Genomic DNA, 8,225 nt, shown 5'->3' with positions numbered 1-8,225 from the left:
GTTCCCGAAATGACAATGTAAAACAATTCAAACGAGAAGAATAACGGCTTTGTTTATGTACAAAAAAATGAACGAAAAACAAATATGTAACACATAAACAAACGACAACCACTGAATAACAGGCTCCTGTACTTAACATGTTCGTGTTAAATGTTCGTTTCGATAAAATTCTTTATTTTTTTCAATACAATTTTCGATTGTGATAACATCTTTTATGGACATGTCTTGAGTTCTATAAATAACACATACATGAGAGGTTAATTGGAACAACTTGAAATGATTGTCAAATTATTTCGCCCTCCCTCATGCAAAGCTCTGATTCCTTTCACGGATTTGGCTATACTTTTTGGACCTTTTGGATTATAGCTCTTCATCTTTTATATAAGCTTTCGATTTCAAATATTTTGGCAACGAGCATCACTGAAGAGACATGTATTGTCGAAATGCGCATCTGGTGCAAGAAAATTGGTACCGTGAATTTTATTACTACCACTGGGTCGATGCCTCTGCTGGTGGACTATTAGTCCCCGAGGGTATCATCAGCCCAGTAGCCAGTACTTTGGTACTGGCATGAAAATACCGATTTCTTTGTGTTATTTAAATTTGCTGTTACAAAATGATAGAAAATATTATAAATTAAGGAATGTATCTCCCTCATGCAAAGCTCTGATTCCTTTCACGGATTTGGCTATACTTTTTGGACCTTTTGGATTATAGCTCTTCATCTTTTATATAAGCTTTGGATTTCAAATATTTTGGACACGAGCATCACTGAAGAGACATGTATTGTCGAAATGCGCATCTGGTGCAAGAAAATTGGTACCGTGAATTTTTTACTACAAAAATGTATGTGTTATGTTATTTATTAAACATGTTATACTCGATATTTAGTTATTGCTTTTTTTTCTATTTTTTAACGCTTTGTACATCATCATTGGTAAATTATTAAACCTACATGTGATAGAGTGTCTGCGCGAGAAGATTAATATACAATTTGCCATGGAATACAATATTATTATCTCCCTCGTTATAACAAATCGTAATCTTGTTTTTGACATGTAGTTCTATAAAATGCAAATGTCTTTTATGCAGAGATTTTTGTCCCTGGCATTATGCGTTGTGATATTGAATATAAAATCACTTTCTTAAAAAGTCTTAAATTGGATATTTAATCTGATTTATTATTGTAGGCATATTGTATATCTCAAGGAGGATATCTAGCAGAAGTGACAGATGAAATAGAATTACAGCTGGTTAATTCAATGATAAACGGTTTGTTTTAATTTGAATTAACTATATCAAAATATTGTATTTAATTTATAAATGAAATGAACAGAATTATTCTATTTAGTTTCCTTTAATGTCTCTAAATATAAAACAAATTTTACCGGAAATCTAGTACTATTACAGTTTAGATTGCAATTTATCTAAGTGTCAGTTTTCAAACATTAAAGTATTCATTTTATAGGGATCAACCAATCCTTAATCATTTTGAAACTAGTGTACTGTGGATTTATTTATTTTCTTGTGTAAAAAATATTTGTGGATTAAGGAAATCTTGGATTCTCGTTGATATTTGATTTCATGGTTTTGTCAAAGTCTGTATACCACCTAAGGACAAATTTGTGGTATGTTAAACATACCAATTCGTGGTTCACCTGTACCCACGAAAACTTCGAACTTGGTATCCCACGAATAATAATGAATCCCCAGTAGATGGAAATTAATTCATATTAAAAAAATTAGTTCGAAACATCAGTCAAAATTAACATAAGATGGATTTGGCTAGATTTTAAGAATCCCTTTTTATACCTTATCTGGTATGCAGGCATTGTTTGCTTCGACTGTTCCTGGTTAAATGTAATAAAAAATCAAAGCTGCAAACAAAGTGTTAATTTCATTTTAAAAAGGTATCTAACAGAATAGACTGTTAGCGTTAAACTTCCAGTGACGTAGTAGGTCAATGACCTACATCATTTCTTTCATTTAGAGTAACGTAAGACAGCTACAACTTATTTACAGTGAAACCCCTTTTTAGAGTTAAAAACCAAAACAAATTGCATATAACACGAACTGACACTCAGAGTATATTGCAGATGATGTGTTTCTTGGATGCAAAAACGATAACGGTAATTGGCAGTGGACTACTTCCGGCCAAAGGTTGATGTTAAATGATACACTGTGGGCCCCTGAAGAGCCGAAAGGAGAAGGATGTGTTCAGATATGGGCCGGAAAGTTTGATGATACTTCCTGTTACGGTCTAAAGAAATTCGTATGTGAAAAAGTAAGCATGCTCCAAATTATATCTTTACATGGAAAGTATTGATATAGTTAGTTATCAAAGGTACCAGGCTTATAATTTGATACACCAGACTCGTGTTTTGTTTCCATAAGACTCATCCGTGACGCTCATATCAAAATAGTTAGAAAGCCAAACAAGTATAAAGTTGTAAAGCATTACCTCTATGACCATAGCATTTTAAATAACATTCTGAAATGATATTCAAGTACAGTAACTTGTCACAGAAATGATCATTTTGCCAAAAACATACACAAAAAAAACAACAATTTGGTATGATAAAGACAACTCATAACTCGATATAAAATATTAATAGCAAAAAATGAATGTCGGAAAAAAGTCAAATAACTTTAAAGTAATTCATAACAAAACCAATGCCAACCCCACTAAAAGCTGTGCTGATCTCTCATGTGTTACACAAGATTTAGCGGATCCTGCTATACTAACTACACCAGTCATATTTCTCATGATAAGTTATATTTTGGTAATGAATCTCACTGGGTATAACCAAATCGAAGACGTCTGGGATGTCAAGTTGAACAAAACTGTTATAATACCTTATAAAAAGCTCTTTGGAAACACAGGAAAAGGTACATTTTTAAAAGAAATAGTGCAAACGCATTGAAGTTACTGTGTTAATTAGTATGAATATCATGTAATGGTGTCATCTAAGAGCTTGGAATTCCTATAGAAGCCTTCTTAAAAGTCGATCCATGACAAAAATATGAAATTAGAATAGGCGGCATAATTACACTGTTACAGAGATTAAAAGTACAGGTGTTCCGATTTTTTTCAATAGATTTATTTAAATTTAGGTCATAATATTCATAAATAGCTAAGATTTAGTGGTTCTATCCCTTATAAGACGATACCATTTTCTGGCGTAATATAACTCTGGTATCTTTGATAAATTTATTTTACCTGTCGTGTAATCATAACGTGCGACATATGTTCGCGTATAAAGTTACTGGTTGTAATATCCTATGCAATAAACTTGTCGATGACAAAGAATATATGCTACCTTTAAATGAACAATGAATATGATTGAAAAAATGAAAATATTAATCGATACCTCTGTTTGTGGATTGTAATTCCCGACAGTATCACCAGGACTGTAACAAGTACTATGGTTCTTGCATGATCATTCGAAGAACGTGTAATTGTCGTTTTATTTAAAAAAAAATATTGGAGTATATTTTAAATTAAGGAGTATATCTCCTTCATGCAAAGATCCGATTCATTGTCCAGCTTTGGTTATACTTTAGTTCTGTTTGGGGGGGGGGGGTATCCGCTGTTCAATATTTGATAAGTCTTTGATTTCCAAGTGTTTTTTGCCTTGAGTATGACTGAAGAGACAGATTACTAGTAGTCGAAATGCGTGTCATGTCTAGTCAAATGAGTACCGTTGATATTTTAAACTAAACATTGTTAGGGTGTTAAATATTTATTTTATATGTTTTATCTGACAAGTAACTGGGAAAATCTTAATGATTGGTTTGTTTTACTATTATATTCTATCATATCTATCTTAAACATATTATACAATGAAAATGTTTTCTTTGTTAGGAACAATATCAATAAACACAATATTCATTTTACTAAGTTCATGCATTATAGGAGGGTTTTCATGTAGATTCTAATGATAATACCGCTGTTTTTAATGTTTCCAGTATAAGAAAACAATCGATATTATCTTTTTTTGACGTGAACTAACAAAACTGATTATACTCTATTGTATTGTCTTGAAAATGATACGTAGACTATGTAGACACGACTGAATCGTACTAATGGAACCAACAATTGTTATTTGATTATTTGTTTTATTAGGTATAAGGTTTAAAAAAAATATTAATTTCAAGTTCTTTTTCAGGCTGTACTCTTTGTATAAGAGTCAGAGACCAAAGATTGTTTTCAATTCGGCAATACACGGCAGAATCAGCTACTCTGAATCGGCCGAGTTGAGACAAATGGACTGTTTTCATGAGTGTGAATTTATATATTTCTATAATTATGTTTAGAATGTTTCTATAATTATGTTTAGAATGTATCAACTCAAGTTAGTTGTAGACGTATTGCTCGTCCAATATTTCACATGTTGTACATCTTAATGGGTTTATTCTAATATATTTTTTGTGTATTGATAGTCGTTATCAAAAAATATCAAAAGGTATATTTTCTGATTAGATAGCTCATTGCTTATTTACGTAATTCTCTCACATGTTGTTCCTGAATTTGTATATTTCCAAAAGGTCCAGGAAGGTCATGTAAATACTGTATGTTCGTATCAAAGGTTAATAGTAATATATACGGATGGTAGATTATAATAACAGGAAAGTCGTGTTAAACTTTATATCGACTCATAGTCATCTTTTTTTATTTTTATTTTTATTTATGGTGTTCAAAATTTCTGCATTAATTTAAGTTTTAATTAGCTTTAATTTTTTTGATGGTCAAGAATACATAGACAATGCGATCTCAAATATGCCAAAGTTAACTTCAAATCCTTAATAGGAAAATTACTGTCGATACTATGGCATAAAACGCATGACATCAAGACAAACATGACAAACCACAGTTAATAAAACACTATAAAGTCTGAGCATCGCAAAACTCATCAAAAACAATGGGTGGGGTTATCTCATGTGCTTCTTCAGGGTAGTCACATCATAATCAACATAACATCCGTTGTTTCTTATGTGCAAGTTTAAACTCGGTTTTGATATATTTCAGTAGGGTTATTGTAGGGAAAGAGGACGGCAGAGTAGTAACAACTTATTGAACTTAAATGAATGTTATTTGATTATCCTTGCCTTTTGTTATTTGTTGATGTTGATAATGTTATCTATCTAAATCTATATATTGATTAAGATCACTTATATTTGTTGTTTTATATTGCACGTTGCTCATGTCTCCTTTGCCTATGATTATTGATCATACTGAAAATGCTAAATACACCATATTTCAATTTTGCCTGTTGAGTATAATTTGACGAAATAAAATTTTGTTGACGCAATGTGTTGCTTTATTTGTGGGGATAACATGGACAAATGTACAAAACATTTGGGTCATTAAAGATCGAGGAGGAATTCATAGACCCATTTAGTTCTGCATTAATGTAATTTGCATCAATGACCTCACTTCCTTTACTTATTTACTAACATCTTGTTTTTTGTATTGAGCCAAACTACCTGGCATTATCCTCGATCTAATTAATAAGTATTTTCAAAGTTGTATTTTTAGTTGAAGAATTTAGTCTCACGATAATTAATTATAATGCATTTCGACATGTTACTAGTATCGACAATGTTGAGGTTCCCAGTAATAGCAAAATTACAACAGATTATATACGAATAATCGGTATATTCATTGCAAATTGTTTAGTGTTGATTAAATATATACTATAAATAGGTACAAGTTGATTGTTCAAGTATGGAGGTATTGTTTATTGACCTTTTGTATAATGAATGATATTGACTAAGTAAATAGCAACGTAACATTGGCTGGCAAAGTATAAAGCTTTAGAAAATATATTTTTCTCCGGTTGTTCTCTTTTCCAAAGCTAGTTGGTTTAATAAGACTGTTAAATGGTACTGATATGTTTGGATGACTTTGATAAAATTGAATCTGAGAATGCGAAATGTGTCAAAGAGACAACAACCCGACCAAATAGCAGAAATCAGCCGAGATCCACCAATATGTCTTTAACACAGTGAGAAAATCCCGCACTCAGTAGTGGGCTTTCACTGGTGTCTCGATTCAAAATGTGTACTAGTTGAATGCAAATAGACGTCACAGCAAATTCCAAAACATGTAAATGAATTAGAATTAAAAACATAAAAGACTAACAAGGCAAGTGACTCCTGACTTGGGATCTACGGAACAATGCGGCAAGTTATGCATGTTTTATGTGATTTCAACCTTCTCCGTATACGTCTATCCAATGGTGAGTTAACAATCATTAAGCAAAATGAACAATAAAACAAAGTCTAAAGGGGGTTTGAGTCTAATATCATGATAGGTAAAAAAGCAAAGTATGCAATATGACAATGATATATGTGGTATCCAAGCACAAGGAAGCTATTAAACCAAGAGTTCCAAATGGTGAAGTTGAAATCATCTCTTCGTAAATTTTACGGACGAGTTGGTTGACCGTTATGGAATAACCGTTTCACAAATGATATCGGATATGTTCTTTACGTTGTATCTACAATCCCCTTCCCTTTCATGAATGTGACCTACCGAATTAGACTATTTACCGGATTTGTTATCACATAAGCAAGACGACAGGTGCCACATGTGGAGCAGAATCTACTTACCCGTCCGGAGCACATGAGACCACCCCTAGTTTTGGTTGGGTTCGTGTTGCTCATTCTTTAGTTTTCTATGTTGTGTCATGTGTTATACTGTTTGTCTGTTTGTCTTTTTTCATTTTTAGTTTTGGCGTTATCAGTTTATTTTCGATTTATGAGTTTGACTGTCCCTCTGGTATCCCTCGTCCCTCTTTTGTACATATAATGGAGTTTTGAAAGCTGTATTCAGAAAACAATTATGTGGGTATGAACAATACCTTACGGATTATGTTTAAATGACATAAGGTTGTCAATAGAGACAATATTAACAAATAGGAGACTTATATGTCATGAATGGGAGGCGAAACATACAAAGGAGCATGTTAACTCAAAAGTCAAAATAATAAATGACAAAACCATGGCTAAACAAAAGCCCAACAGAAAACCAATAGTATATAAAACACAACATGACCAACTAACGAGCATTATAGGATGTTGTAATCAATTTATGATACCGCCTATCTTCTGACATAAAATGTGATTAAAAATGTATGTGCGGTAAATTTCACAAAACAAGAAGCATTTCGACACATGAATTTTCAAAGCTCAATTTCGAAATTTATTTTGCTTTCCAAATATTGTTGTAGTTAATACTAATCTGACAGCTTTGTCATTTAATAGCCTTCAGTATTGAAGTCTTTATACATCCGTTGTTTTCAAATGTTTGAATTTGAATATGCACTTCCATCTAGTAGAGTACTTTAGACGTTACAAATTTATGGAGTGTCTTTGACCAGTTGAGCTAAAAATACATTACATGCATGAACTTTACACAATTGCAACTGACATTTCAGTTTCAAAAACATTTTTTTAATTTTAAAAAAGACATTACCAAAAGAAGGAAAAACAAATCCGTAAAAAAAAGGCTCATAAATTGAAGGGAAATTAACAACGCAATGACAACATACTAAAGACACCAAAAAGGTGCTCCACAATAAATAACATAGAAGATAGAAAATTAAAGACTGAGCAAAACTAATCCCACCAAAAAATGAGGACTAATAATGACAGCCTTGAAGGGTACGCAGATCTTGTGATTTTGGTCATGTTGACTTACTTAATAAAGGATGTAATTAATTGAAATTTAAAAACTCGAGAGCCTAACATTGATACTATAAGTTGAATGAGCATTATTTTAGGAATAAATAACATAAGCTAAAATATCAAATATATAGATCTCCTTTTCGAGATATTTCAGTTTTGAAAAATGACGGGAAAAGGCTGACCTCGGACTTTTACCTTAAATTTGCATAGTTATTACTTGGACCTCTAATCGAAAGAAAAGAAATATAATATCTGCTTAAGTTTCATCAATTACCTTTTATGGGTTATTGAAGTCTAAATATTTTAAAAGAAAATAGGTGTTATGGGGCTAAATATATTACCCTGTATCATAGAAAAAAACAAGAAGGAATCCGAACATCTGACACAAATTCCTCAACCTCACCTACATTCTTAAAGACTTTATCCTTTTTTGCTGATCTTTTTCGCTTTTATCTGTCTACTTTAGATTTAACGAAAGTGCAAAATTTATTCAACATTATCATTCTCATGGAAAATCATTTTATTAAAGGAGT

The 8,225-nt window shown here is 31.8% G+C and overlaps 1 long non-coding RNA gene across 1 annotated transcript; it reads left to right on the top strand.

Annotated features, from left to right (window-relative positions):
- The first annotated feature begins 1,140 nt into the window (after positions 1–1,140).
- LOC143081887 (uncharacterized) lies at positions 1,141–4,300 on the top strand. Its single transcript, XR_012980136.1, has 3 exons — positions 1,141–1,272; positions 2,097–2,284; positions 4,170–4,300. It is a non-coding gene; the product is annotated as an uncharacterized LOC143081887 (long non-coding RNA).
- Positions 4,301–8,225: the final 3,925 nt, after the last annotated feature.

Source organism: Mytilus galloprovincialis, chromosome 7 (assembly GCF_965363235.1).
Source record: "Mytilus galloprovincialis chromosome 7, xbMytGall1.hap1.1, whole genome shotgun sequence".
NCBI lineage: Eukaryota > Metazoa > Mollusca > Bivalvia > Mytilida > Mytilidae > Mytilus > Mytilus galloprovincialis.
This window is presented reverse-complemented; position numbering and strand designations above follow the sequence as displayed.